Here is a 15,282-nt window from a genome sequence, read left to right on the forward strand (position 1 = left end):
TAATGATGGCTGTCATATCTGACTAGGCCTGTGGATACAAGACAGGCAGCATGGCCTTTGGATCTAAAGGGGTCAGATCCGAAGCCTTCCTGAGTTTCTCAGGTGGCTCCGATGAAGCCCTCAGAGATTTCTGGAGGGCTCTTTTCTTAGAATCCACAGATCCTTGAGAAGATTTAGAGGGGGGGTTGAACTCCATAAGAAGCAGAAGAGGCTGGAAGCAAACCTTTAAGTATACGTTTGTTGCACCGGTTGGAAAGGGCCCTGGGATTAAATGTAGCACATATTTCACAGGTGGTCTTGAGATGCTTAGGGCCCAGGCAGTAAATCCACTTCTTGTGGGCATCAGAATTGGGGATCTTATGCACACAGGACGTGCATTTCTTAAATCCAGTGTACTTCTCTTTTTCAGACATTATTATCAACAGTAATTAAATTTACAAGAAACTCTAAGAGGTTGTCAAAGGAAAAAACTTCAAAGACCAATTCACGTAAGGTTCAAATATGGCACCCTTTATTACTTGCAGCAAGGAGACAAAGCATGCAAATGCAGGATTTGTCTGAATTACTAGTGAGCAGTATGCTGTTTTTATACAGTTCTATGAAATGTTCCTATTCTATTGTTGACATAGTTAGACACAGCTTTCTGTATTACTCTACAGAAAATGTTACTTAGATTTCCTGTTGCCGTTCAGATTTAAAACTCACTATGTGTTATATAGAAAATGTTACTTAGATTTCCTGCTGACATGACTGGATTATTGTTGATTTACAAAAACATTTGAGAAAAACAACCTGGCCTTGGGGCTTATTTTTAGCCCACTACAATCTTTCTATTATTCAGTTGTGCAGTTCTAATATATATGTGTTACATTTTACCTAGATTCAAGGTACATTTCTAGCTTAGGTACAAGTAATGCTGACTACGGTTTATACTTTCAAGCAGCCTTTGTTTTCATTATCAATAGCTTCAGCAGCTGTGTACTTTCTCATGGCATAAGAAGAAAATCAATAACTCTTTGTTAAGTCTCATGACACTAGTAGAAGCACTTATTATTTTCATGACATTAGCAAAAATCAAATGCTTCTTGTTAATTTCCATGGCATAAGCAGATCATAGCTGCGCATATTTTCATGACATAAGCAGGATTGGAATGTCTCTAGTAGCTGTACAGATTCATGCAGTGTGAACAGAATAAATGTATTAACCCTTTTAAACCTCAAATGCACTAAGCATGCATATTACTAATACATATTTTTCTAACATTTCCCCCCCTTTTAATACTTTTATTCTACTTTCAAAATAAGCACAAACAGTTTTTTCTTCCCCAACCTCTTCCTACTCAGGATTTGCAGTTAAGAGAGTCATTCAGTTTAAACTTATGAAAGCATTTTCAATTTTTCAACAATTCTTCAAGTTCAGCACCTTGGTATAAGGTTTCTGAAACTGACATGTCTATAAAGTCTTTAATCAGTCTTTCCATGCAGGGGATGCAGCAGCAAACACATACCACCAGTAGGATCATTCCTACACAGATGGCAATCAGGATAATCATCAGGATACTGCCCCACCCCCCAAACAGTCTCTGGAAAAAGTCCGTCAATGGATTTGGTCCTGGCTTGGTCATAGCCGGCACTTGCTGAATTACGTCAAGGTGATTGTCTATCTCGGGTTTGTGGTCAGGAATATACGAACAGCACTCAAGTACCTCCTCTCATGGCTAGGGTGAAGTCAAGAGCCATGTGGTTTTGAAGCACTACAGTTCTCATGGCAGTCAGTTCATCAGTTGCCAATTCTAGAGTGGAATAGGTTGCATTGCTCATTATTTCAAGAAGTTTAGACAGTTTTCTCAGTTCCCATATTGATTTTGTTGCTCCATATGCTGGCAATACACCTGCCCACAAGATGATGGTATCACCCAAGTCCATATGCAACAGTCCATTTTTCCCTAGGCTCACAGCATGATGGTTTTTCCAGCCCTCATTGATTTGCCCTACTGGATTGACAGGCTTCTTGATTTCTCATCGAACATTTCAAATTTTCCCCTGAGGTAAAACTGCTGTGTGTCGTATGGCTGGAACCAGGTACCCCAAATAACAACTGCCGGACCAATTCTCAGGTAACCACTTGTATGCTTTCCTACCACATACAAGATAACAGTCTTCTACTTTGGTAGTAACTTTACTATGTCCTGGTTCTGGATGAAACATTTTTTTGTCAACTATAATCAGTTGTTTATAGAGGTCAGCATTATGTCTTACTTCATCAGTTGTCCTATGCATCAGTTCAAAAAATGAATCATAGCTTGTGTTGCAATAGGAACCTGCGTTGTCAGTTTTATTGTAGCATCTATAGGGAACACTCACATTGCAATTGCTCCAACCCACCTGAACTGTATCATTTTTGTAAAAACACACAGTCCCCTTCTGTTGAATAGACAAGTGCAATGCTACTTTATCTTGTGATGTAACATCTGATGTATCATAGACTAAATTTTCCAAGGTCTTTTTGGCTCCTAGGGGGATTGAAGTTAACAATAACCCCCGTATGCTGTTGGCAAAGCTGTGCAAGTCCAACAATTCGAAACATTGAAGGTCTCAGCATACACATATTTGATTGCCTGGTAAGTGTTGAAGTTTGGGTGCCACTCTACGTGCAACTCTCCACATTTATTCAGTTCAGTTTGTGTGGCTGGGAAAAGGAATGGCCACAACAAAAAGATTATTGTCACTAGTATAGTCAACAGGATGATTATGCAATACTTCTTTTTTTTTCAAAACAGGTTTATTGTTTTAACATATAAGAGAAATATCATAACAATTTTATACAAGTAATTAAAAATAGGTATTATTATAATATTCAACAAAACAACTAAAGTATTTACAAAGACATCCACTACAATCAGATCAATTAATTAAACTAAAATACCGTGCTATTGAAATTAGAATTTTTTTAACAAATTTTGTAAATTATCCCATACAATATAATATGATGTTTTTCTAGATGTTCTCATTCTAATTGTACTTATTTCCATATGGCACATTATATTCATAACATTTTTAAATTCATTGAACGAAGGAGGTGTATCTGAAATCCAATTTCTAGTTATTATTTTCCTGGCCACTGCTAGGATAGACCATAACAAGGGAAGCTTAACCTTTTAACACATTGAGGTACAGGTGTGTTGAATAATATAAGAGACTTAGAAATAATGAAATTATCTGTAAAAAGAGCCTGCAAAAATTCATTAATTGACTTCCAGTATTCTTTCAACTTCATACAGTCATAAAACATATGAGCCCAGTCAGCATTAATTTCTACATTACATCTCTTACATAGATTATCTTTATTATTTATTTTATTCATCATCAAAGGTGTATAAAAGATCTATGTAAAAATTTCCATGTATAAAGTCTCCAGACAATGGAAGATGTAGTTCTATAAGCAGATTCCAATATATATTGTTTATCTTGTTGAGTTGGTGGGTCCCCATTAATAGAGGTGAAATAATTCCAGTATGAATCTACACTGTAAAAAGTTTCTTGTCTGATAATTTTATGTATATATGAAAGTTTACTTTTATCAGAAACTTTATGCTGTAAATTTAATATCAAGTAATCAATCAGTTTTGGAATAGATTCTTTAACTGTTATAGACATTAGATCTATTCTATCAATGAGATGTTGTCTAAAGATCTGAACCTCTAACCAGCAAGTTTCTCTTAGATCAAATTCTTGTTTTAAGAAATCTAGATTTTTAACTTTATTATCAGATATCAGCTGATACCAGTACTTTAGATCATTATCTATAGCTAAATGAGCTCCTTCAGAAGTAGATGACATAAGCATACCCTGAGTATACATTATAGGAATACAATAAAATTCCATTCCCTATACTTAGGGTGCATGAATATAAAGTTACGATAACTAATAATAATATTTAATGGGTAACAAACCATATGTTTAGGTGTAATAGGTGAAGTACAAAATTCCTTTAGCAACCACAACATGGAGTTATTTACAATCATATTTTATGTGTTAAGGAGATTTTCATGAAGTGCATACTAATTAGCTCCCAATAATCTTTCCATTTTGTGATATATGACTGATCTATTAATAAAGTAATAACTTTTATAATAGAAGAGATAATATATAAATTAAAGTCTGGAAAAGAAATACCCCTTGAGACCAGCTATTAGTATGTTTCTTTAATGCAATCCTAGGTCTATTAGGTGCCCATAAGAAATTTAACATTAGTGTATTCAGTTTCTTGATAATTATTTTTGTAGGTAAAAGTATTATTGATTGTATTAAGTATAAAATCTTGGGAATATTATCATTTCAATAATTGTAAGTCTCTCCTCCATAGTAAAAACATATTATTCCAGGTATTAAAAAGATTTTGTATATTAAGAAAACAGGTATTATAGTTATTATATATAATAGATTTAATATCTTTAGATAGTATTATACCTAAATAAGTTATCTGACCTGAATTGGGTACATATTTAGTAAAATCACTAATGAGAATATTTTTTCGTGTATATATAGGTAGTATTTTAGTTTTTTCTTCATTGAATATTAAACCAGAAATACTTTTAAAATTCATCATTTTATCAAATAAAGACTGCATAGAAGAATTAGATCCTGCTGATGTAATTAGAACATCATCTGCAAAAAGTTTAATTTTTGATGTTGTATTTTCGTCTATTTCAAAAACCTCTATGTCAGTACTTTTCCTAATCAAATTAGCCCAAGGCTCCATTACTAAAGTGAATAATAGTGGAGAAAGTGGACATCCTTGCTTTGTACCTTTAAGAATGGGTATTTTTTGTGAAACATATGTTCCTACCTTAATATAAGCCAGTGTTCCTTTGTATAAATGCTCAATTAAATTTACAAATGCATCAGAGAAGTTTGTGCATTTCAGTAAGGTAAACAGATAGTCCCAACTTACTGAATCAAATGCTGAACCTATATCAAGACTAATAAGTGTTAAATCTTTCTTTTTCCTATTTGCAAAATCAATTAATGTTAAAGTTCTTCTTATATTATCAAAAGTATTTCTATTTACAATGAAGCCCGTCTGATCTATATCTATAATGCCGGGGATGATTGTCTTCAATCTATCAGCAAAAATACTCATAAACATTTTATAATCAACAGATGGGTCGATATGAAGAACATCTAGTTGGATCTTTATTAGGTTTTAAAATTGGTGAAATAAATGTATATTGCCAAGATGGGGGGGTTATTAACTCAGTTTGGGCCAAAATAAAAACCTTATGTATTAATGAATATGTAGTTTTAGAAAGGATTTTATATATCTCTGGTATAATACCATCATTACCCGGTGCTTTGTTTGATTTAAGCTTATTTATTTGTGTAATAACTTCTGTATATGAAATACTCTTGTCCAATAGTTTAATCTGTTGTTTATTAAGCTTTTTATTCATGTTTGTGGTTATAAACTCCTTTATTTTATTTTTAGGTTCCATGTTAATGTTGTTATGATTAATCTTGTGAAAGTGATTTCTAAATTCATCCAGTATTTCTGGTATACTAGAAACATTCTTCTTTTTCCTTAGAGAAAAGATTTCTTTGATATGGTTTTGTTTATTCAATCTTTTTGTTTTATTTTTAAGCCTATGTAAGTATTTGGGGCTTATTGAATAAGACAAAAACTTATATTTCTCTAAAGTTATTTTAACTTTATGAGTTAAAATTTCTTTGTATTTCTCATTTAGTTTGTTTATTTCTTCAATAACTTTCTTGTCCATAATATTTTCTTTATTATTATGTTTATAAGAGTCTAATTTACTTTGAATATCTAACAATTCCTTATCCCAAGATTTCCTTTTATTATTATACCATATGATACTTTGTCCATATAGATATGATTTTAAGGCATCCCAAACATAGACAATGGAGACTTCAGGAGTATTATTTGTCTAGAAAATGTTGTACTTCTGAAAGTATATATTCTTTATAGTCTTTTAGCTGAGTTAAGTATGCTGGTATCCTTTTGATCTGAACATTATGAGTATTTTTATCATGAATTCAAAAACAATTGAGTTATGATCAGATATAGGACATGAAATGATTTTGGAATTAATTAAATCTGTTACCATCTGGTTAGAAATAAAGACCCTATCTATTTTTGAATAAGTTTTGTATCTGTTAGAAACAAAGTGTATGGTAATGATTTTGAATCTATCTGATTATTAATATCATTCAAATGATAAGAATTAGCAAAATCATTTAAATGTTTTGCATTAGATGTAATTCTTCTTTTCCTTATAGTGGTAGTATCACTTTCATGTAGTATACAATTAAAATCACCAGCTAAAATAATATCCCCTATAGAGAATGATATGATCTTATCAATATGATGTTTCACTGTATTAATACCAATTCCAGGTATCCAATATACATTAATTAAAGTGTAAGTCTTCCCATTAATTTGTATTGTAACCATACACAACATTCCTTTGTCATCCTGATAAGACTTAATGGTTTTAGGAATGGGCATACTTTTGTTCCATAAAATAGCCACTCCTCTTTTTTTCTGAGTGTGCTCTGAACTAACCAATACTGTATACTTATTAGTGGCTAGTTTATCAATATCTTTTTTCAAGAGATGGGTTTCTTGCAGGAAGACTAGATTGGCCTTGTGTAAATTAATGTATCTTATTAGGCTTACCCTTTTACATGGATTATTCAATCCATTAATGTTTAAAGAAATTCCTTTTAAAGATGTCATTTGGCATTTTTAAAACTCAAGAATCTTATGATCAAAATAACAAATAACAAGATAAATAATGTTACATCTCCTCTTTTAGGTGTACCTTTAAATATAGCTGTATTTATTAAATCTCTTATGGGATTTTGTATAGGATTCAATTTTGTTTGTAGTGACAATGAGTGTACAGAATATATTGTGGATGTCAAAACTATATACATATAACAATGAACAAGTGAAAATAATGTAAGGATTAAACCTTGCATCCAGCCTGGAGTTGAAAACTCCAACTTAGAGTAGTATTTACTACTCAAGTTAACCCCCTACCCTAAGCAGCAGTACCTCAGCTACCACCTTATCAATTTAATACTAGTTATATTTAACTGAGGTTAACAGTTTTCAATTCAATTATCTATCAAGACAAAACTACACATTTGGTAAAACAGCATCATATAAACTAAAATAAACTTTTTTTTTTTTTGTTTTGTTTCCTTTTTTAAAAACTGTTCATACTACTATATAGATCTATGTAATATATAACACTTGTATTCAAATAGCATTCAAATAATCTTGATGTTAGAAATCAAGAGGAGAGAAAATTAGGTTCTAACATTCATTTAAATCAAAAACTTTGGCTAATATGATTCAGACATTACATATATTAAGATGCATCTATTTACTGTCATGTGAATACTATTAACAGCTTCCAAAAAAAAATCTTGAATTGTTTGTATATGAGCATTTACTTAAACTCATTATTGTTAATAAAGTAAAATATTGTATTCATAAAAATTATTATAAATCATATTGCATAGTTATGCAAATTCTCAGAAACACTTGCATTATTAAAAAAAAAAAAGCCATCACACACATACACACAGACACACACACACATACATACACACACACATACACACACACACACACACACACACACACACATATATATATATATATATATATATATATATCTGATCTCACTGAGTTGTGTCTTTGTTGAGCACTGTCCTACTTGCTGTCCCTAGAATAAATCTGTCTGCTTTATAGAAAATAATGCACAGCAAACACATTTTAGTAACCAGATTTTACAATCATGCTAACCTACTGCTTTAAGATATATCACATGACATTTCTTCCAGAATAGAATTATAAAATTGTTTATGCTTGTCAATCAGGTGAATTAAATGAATTATAATAAAGTATATGTTTGGAACAGAAGATTTTAACACAGATTATTATGCTGATGTTAAGTAGATTTTCAAAAACATTTAAATAAATGTTTCATTTTCTATGCCTTCTAAAATAAGACATTTACTTACTACAAGAAACTACATCATTTAAACTCATTATAACTGACATATTTTATGAATAGAGTAATTTTCCTGAATCTGTGGTGTGTCAGTATGATAACTAGGTCAGAGGTTATACTAACTGCTTTCAGTTTCTCTGTGAGAATTCTTTGTGTTGAAGCTTTTGAAGTAGTTCATAGACACTGTGCATGAGACAGCCCACATCCCAGATTGTCTCCCTTAACATTTTGGCGGGAAACTTATTAAAACTTGTGACAAACATTCATTTTGTCAATAGAGTAAAATATTGTATTCATAGAAATTATTATAAATCATATTGGATAGTTATGCAGATTCTCAGAAACACTTGCATTATTATATATAAAAAAAAAAGCCATCACACTCACACACACACACACACACACACACACACACACACACACACACATATATATATATATATATCTGATCTCACTGAGTTGTGTCTTTGTTGAGCACTATCCTACTTGCTGTCCCTAGAATAAATCTGTCTGCTTTATACAAAATAATGCACAGCAAACACATTTTAGTAACCAGATTTTACAATCATGCTAACCTACTGCTTTAAAATATATCACATGACATTTCTTCCAGAATAGAGTTATAAGATTATTTATGCTTGTCAATCAGATGAATTGAATGAGTTATAGTAAAGTATATGTTTGGAACACAAATTTTTAACACAGATTATTATGCTGCTGTTAAGTAAATTTTCAAAAACATTTAAATAAATGTTTCATTTTCTATGCCTTCTAAAATAAGACATTTACTTACTACAAGAAACTACATCATTTAGACTCATTATAACTGGCATATTTTATGAATAGAGTATTTTTCCTGTATCTGTGGTGTGTCAGTGTGATAACTATGTCAAAGGTTATACTAACTGCTTTCAGTTTCTCTGTGAGAATTCTGTGAGTTGAAGTTTTTGAAGTAGTTCATGGACACTGTGCATGAGACAGCCCACATCTCAGATTGTCTCTCTTAACATTTTGGCGGGAAACTTATTAAAAACTAGTGACAAACATTCATTTAGTAATGACAAAACCTTCACAATGTATTCCACAGACCATTACAGCCTCTTACTTCTTTTCAGAAAGAGAAACAAATTGAATCACAGCTTGCCATTAAATCTTCAGATATTTTGACTGGTTATGAAACAAAACATTATAACTGACATATTTTATGAATAGAGTATTTTCCTGAACCTGTGGTGTGTCAGTGTGATAACTATGTCAAAGGTTATACTAACTGCTTTCAGTTTCTCTGTGAGAATTCTGTGAGCTGAAGCTTCTGAAGTAATTCATGAACACTGTGCATGAGACAGCCCACATCTCAGATTGTCTCTCTTAACATTTTGGCGGGAAACTTATTAAAACTAGTGACAAACATTCATTTAGCAGTGTAAATGCATCTAAACATGACAAAACCTTCACAATGTATTCCACAGATCATTACAGCCTCTATGTAAGTGAAATTAAGCCCAAAATTACCAACAAGCAATAAAACTCAACATTCTTCTCCCAACTCAATTTTCATACAAATCCTATTATTCACTGTGCCCACACAATCAAAAGCATTTCTATATATTAATAAAGAAAAGAAAAGAGAGTAGAAAATAAAAGGGAGTGAGGCAGAAATAAAAAATGTAAGAGAAAGCTGTAAGAAGTATATACAATGGAATGTTACTTACTGTTTATATTAATAGAGTTAAAAATAAAACATATTATTTACTCTTATTTAGTTCTGATTATTATTAGTTAAAGCATAACAGATTATTTACAAACAAGCATAGGCAGTATAATCAAGAAAGTATAATTAGAAATAGCATTTGAAGAACTTATAAAAATTTTTACAAGGAATAAATATGTTATTATTCTATTAATGATATTTTCATTACTGTTCACTCCCTGCCCTCCCCCACCCTTTACCCACTACATAATCTAAATAGAATGTCATTGTTTAAACAAAGAAAATAATAAAAGGAGAAGGAAAAAAAAGGTAAAGATAAAAAAATGTATCAAATTACTAACCTTACTTCTTTTCAGAAAGAGAAACAAATTAAATCACAGCTTGCCATTAAATCTTCAGGTATTTTGACTGGTTATGAAACAAAACATTTCTTAGCACATAGAGAATAACTTTGATTAAATCTTTTCCAAAATATTTGTGGCTTTCTGGAAATGCAGGAACTATATTCAAAAAGATTAATAATGAACTAAAATGATGACAGAGAAAAAAATACATATAACAAATCATTTGTTTTTTAGTCTCTTCTTCTTCTCTGAAGTCTTCCACGAAGCTTCAGTTGCCAATCTCTTTAATGAAGAACTAGCCCATTCCATTTCTTCTATTTTATCCAAAATCATTTTTTCTTTGACAAACAGTAAAGCAGAGTCTAAATCATCGAAAACCTTAGGGCCATCAGGAAGGAAGATTTTAAGCTTGGCAGGAAACAGAAGGTATGTTTTAAACTGTGCTTTTTTAAGCTCCCTTATTAGTGGCAGAAAAACTTTTCTTTTAGCTATTACCATGGAAGAATAGTCATTGTCAAAACGCACAGTTGTCTCATTAATCTTAACAGGAGCTTTAGCCCAAGCAGATTTAAGAACCATCTCTTTATCAAAAGATGATAGAAATCTAACTATAACTGATCTAGGATATTTTTTGTTAGAGTTAGTATTAGCTATAGATCTATGTCCTCTTTCGATACCAAAAGAAAATGCTTCTGTTAAGTCTAAAGTTTTAGGGAGCCAAGTTGTTAAAAAAGAAGTAATATTGTTACCTTCAATATTTTCTGGCAGTCCAAAAATCCTAATGTTATTGCGCCTAGATCTGTTTTCCAGGTCATCCAGCTTTGTTTGTAAATGTGTATTTTGTTTCAGCAGAAACTCAATGTTGATTTCCTCTTCTTGGATTCTATTTTCCATGTCATTCACAGCTTCTTCTATGCCTGTCATCTGGATCTTCTGTTGTTGCAAGTCTGTATGTAACAGGTCTATTTGTTTTGTAGTTTTTTCTATGAAGGTGTCTATTTTAGTATTCATTTTATCCATTTTATCAGTAAGTTGCTGGATTATAATTATCAGAGACTGAAGTTCTTTCTTGATGCTGGAGTCTTGAGAATTTGTCTTACTGGAACTCATTTCAGACTGATAAACTGACAGGAAAATTTCCACAGTGATTTCTGACAGGAATATTGTTAAGATTTCCTTTCTTTTTTAGATATAGTTCAAGAACTATATATAACAAACGTATTTAGAAATAAAATTACTTCAAAAATTAATTTTTTAAGTAATTAATTCCTGTCAGTGTAATGAAATTGGTGGAGCTGAAGAAATCTGCTGCTATCCTGTGTTCATCCTTGGCCACGCCCCGGTCATTATGCAATACTTCTGAGGAAATGGTTGTTCTGCATTCCTGTTTTCTCCGACTCTTCCGAGTGGTTTTATTTGGCTTTTTCTGGATTCTATCATTTTTGCTTTTGACATGTGATCTTACTCTCTGCCCTAATAGGACCTTCAGCACCGATGGTTTCTTCACTGGGGTTGAGACGGATCAGTCCTACTGATCCGACCCCCCTTTGTAGCCAGACTTTGTGCTGAGGTCCCTGATGGAGAGGTAAGATTTTTGTCCAGTTCAAAGTTCTTAACTAGTTTGCAGTGCATCAGGTGGATCCATGAAGCTCGCTCTGCGATTTTGACTGCAGTGGGTGTTGAAAGAAGCACCTGGTATGGACCTTTCCACCTTGGTGATGACCAGTTTTTCTTTTTTATATTCTTCACCCACACCCAGCCCCCTGGGATCACTGCCACTTCCGATGTTTTGGTTTGTTCGTTATTTAACTGCTGTATGGTTTGGTTTACAAAGTGTGTACCATTGTCACTGTAGATCCTTTCTGGAATGCCGAATCTAGGGATGATTTCTTTGACAAGTACTTTTGCCACCGTAGCTGCATCTGGATTTTTGGTTGGAAAGGCTTCCACCCATCTGGAAAACATATCTACAGTGACAAGACAATACTTCTTATTTTCACATTTGTTCAATTATATGAAATCCATACAGATAGTGTGAAATGGATATGTTGGTGTAGGGAAACTCCCTTGCTTGGGCTTTAACGCCCCTTGTGCATGATGTTTGTTACAAATTTGGCACATCAAAAAAATTTTTTAGAGTAGTTTGTAAATCCGTACGTTGTGAACACCTAGTTCACCAGCTGTACCATACCCCCTGTTGAGACTTTGCACTGCCCATGGCTCAACAAAGCTGCATATCTAAACAAATTAGATGGTAGTATTGGTTTCCCTTCTTTAGAGATGTACAGCCTCTTTTCGAGAATTGCTCCTCATTTTACCCATCTTTGTTTTTCAGCTTGCGTAGTGAGTGTCTGCATTGTTTTTAACATTTCTAAGTATAAAATCTCAGAGGGTTGTAGTTCCTCATTTAAAAGAAATACTTCTGTAGCTGCTTGTTTTGCAGCTGTATCAGCTCTCGCATTACCTTTTGAAATCCTATCTTGTTGCTTGGTGTGAGCTGTGCATTTACAAATGGCTACTTTCTGAGGTAACTGAATAGATTCTAAAAGATCTAAAATAAAGTGTGCATGATTTATAGGTTTGCCAGTAGATGTTATCATTCCTTGGTTTTTCCACTGTTGCGCAAAAACATGTACAGTAGAAAAAGCGTACTGGGTGTCAGTAAAAATGTTTACACATTTACCCTTTGCTAAGATACATGCCCGTGTCAAGGCAATCAGTTCTGCTGCCTGTGCAGATAAGTTGTGTGGTAAAGGTTTTGCTTCTATAATCTCAGTGTCAGAAACTACTGCATATCCCACTAGGTTCTGTCCTGCAGGACCCCTTTTGCACGAACCATCCACGTAGTATGTCACCTCGGCATCATCCAAGGGGACATCCGTGAGATCTTTTCTAGGTAGTGTCTTTTGCTCAGTTACCTGCAGGCAGTGGTGTGGTGTGCCGTCTGCAGGGGTTGGGAGCAAGGTAGAAGTGTTCAAAGTCGTGCATCATTCAATTGTCATATGAGGTTGGCTCAACAATATGGTCATACAGGAAAGATGCCTAGCAGGGGAAAGATATGCTACCTTCTCTTGCAGTAAAATAATCGCGACTGCATGAAGCACTCTCAAAGTGTGAGGGTGGAATAAAATTACTGAGGCCGAAGCCTGCACTGCCAATGCAGCTGCAACTACTGCTTGTACACAGTGGGGTAAGGACCGTGCCACTGGGTCTAGTTGTGATGAATAGTAAGCAATGAGGTGTTGCTTGTCCCCATGCTGTTGTGTTAACACTGATGTCATATAACCTTGCTTACAATCTACAGTTTGGAAAAAACGTTTATGGTAGTTTGGTAATCCTAGAACTAATGAGGACGCTGTTAACTGTTTCAGTTTGCAGAAAGCAGATTCTGCCTCTGGTGTCCATTGTAACAAATCCTGTGCTGCCATAGGCTTCTTATATATCAGGTCAGTCAGAGGTGCAGATTCCAAGGCATAGTTTGGAATCCAGCTCCAGCAGAAATTAGTTGTACCCAGGAAGGACATCATTTCCTTCTTGGTAGTGGGTTTTGGTGCTTGCAAAATTGCTACTTTTCTATCCTCATCTAATGTTCTACCTTCCTTGGATATTACATATCCTAGGTATTTGACTTGTTTTTTCCAAAGCTGCAGTTTATTTTTATTTACCTCATGTCCTTCAGCGGCTAAAATTGTAATAGCGCTATGGTATCTTCTCTACAATCTTGCTGGGTGGGGGCTGCCAGCAAGATGTCATCAACATAAAGTAAAATCTGACTGCCTCTTGGTGGGGTAAATCCCGCCAAGTTGCTTGCCATTTCTTGTGAGAATATTGTTGGACTTTCATAATATCCCTGTGGTAGTCACGTATATGTATACCTTTTCCCCTGAAATGTGAATGCAAACCAATACTGGCTGTCAGGGTGTATTGGCATCGAAAAAAACGCATTGCTGATATCTACCACAGAAAAATACTTCTGTTGAGGTTTTAAATAATTCAACAGGGTGTGTGGGTCTGGCACCGTAGGTGCCCTTGGTATTACTGCGTCATTTACAGCGTGTAAATCTTGGACCATACGCCATTCTCCATTTGCTTTTTTAACAGGAAATAAGGGTGTGTTACATGGTGAATCGGAAGATTCTACTAGTATCCCTCCTTTAAGTAAGGCTGCTATAATAGGCTTTATCCCTGCCTCTGCATCTTTTCTTAAGGGATACTGTCTTTTCTGTGGTCTGAATGCTGACTTTGGCATGATAGTAACTGGTCCCGCTGTACGAATAAGTCCTACATCTGATTTTCCTGTTGACCAGAGAGTTTCTGGTATATTCTGTAAGGCATTCTCTTCCTCCTTTAATAGGAGTGCTAATCAGCTGTCCTTGCTAGACTGCAAGTGCATGGCTGGGTTGGTCTGAGTTATCCAGTTCAACTTCTGTATTTGTATTCCCTGTTCTGACAGTTCTAATTCTGTCTGTTTCTCCCATCACGTGACTTTTTCTCCTAGGTCTGCCCATTCTATGTTTTTGTTCTTGGTTAAGCTAATATGTGGTAATCGATTAGATTTATAAAGTGTAAAGAACTCCTGGGGCAATGAACAGCTGGCTACACTGTTCCCTTCTGTGTCCCAGTACAGGTTACATAATATAAATCTGTTTGCATGATTTTTAAACAATTCTTGCTCATATTCCTTATCAAGTCCTGGTGTGTTACAATAATACAGGGTACAGTGCAACAGGTGTTGCTTATCAATGTCAAGGGAGGGGAACTTGCTGATAGCTACATTCATTAATTCTTTGGTCACAGTCCCTGGACCAGTCGTAACCAAGTCCTGGCTGTACCAATAAAACATTTCACCCTCCGATTGCACTGCAAAGGTGTCAATTTGTCGCTGTGCTTCCATACCCTGCATGGTCGGGACTACTGCTATACCAAAGAGCTGCATGAGGTCTCTGCCCAAGAGGTTTACTGGGCATTTTGCAGAAACAACAATTTTGTTTTTCCGAGTCAATCCTGAAACTGGATCAGTTATTGCAATGTTACGGGAGAGGGGCTCCCGATATAGCTGTCCATTAGCTGCCTTTACCAGTATGTAATCAGGTGACTCCATGTTTTCTGGCAGTTTGGAGGGATGTATCAGGGTTTGTGATGCCCCTGAGTCACACAAGAATTTGACTTCCCTCCCTTC

The sequence above is a fragment of the Protopterus annectens genome, chromosome 10.part0, assembly GCF_019279795.1.
Source record: "Protopterus annectens isolate FY-2018-M chromosome 10.part0, PAN1.0, whole genome shotgun sequence".
In the NCBI taxonomy this organism is placed as follows: Eukaryota; Metazoa; Chordata; order Ceratodontiformes; family Protopteridae; genus Protopterus; species Protopterus annectens.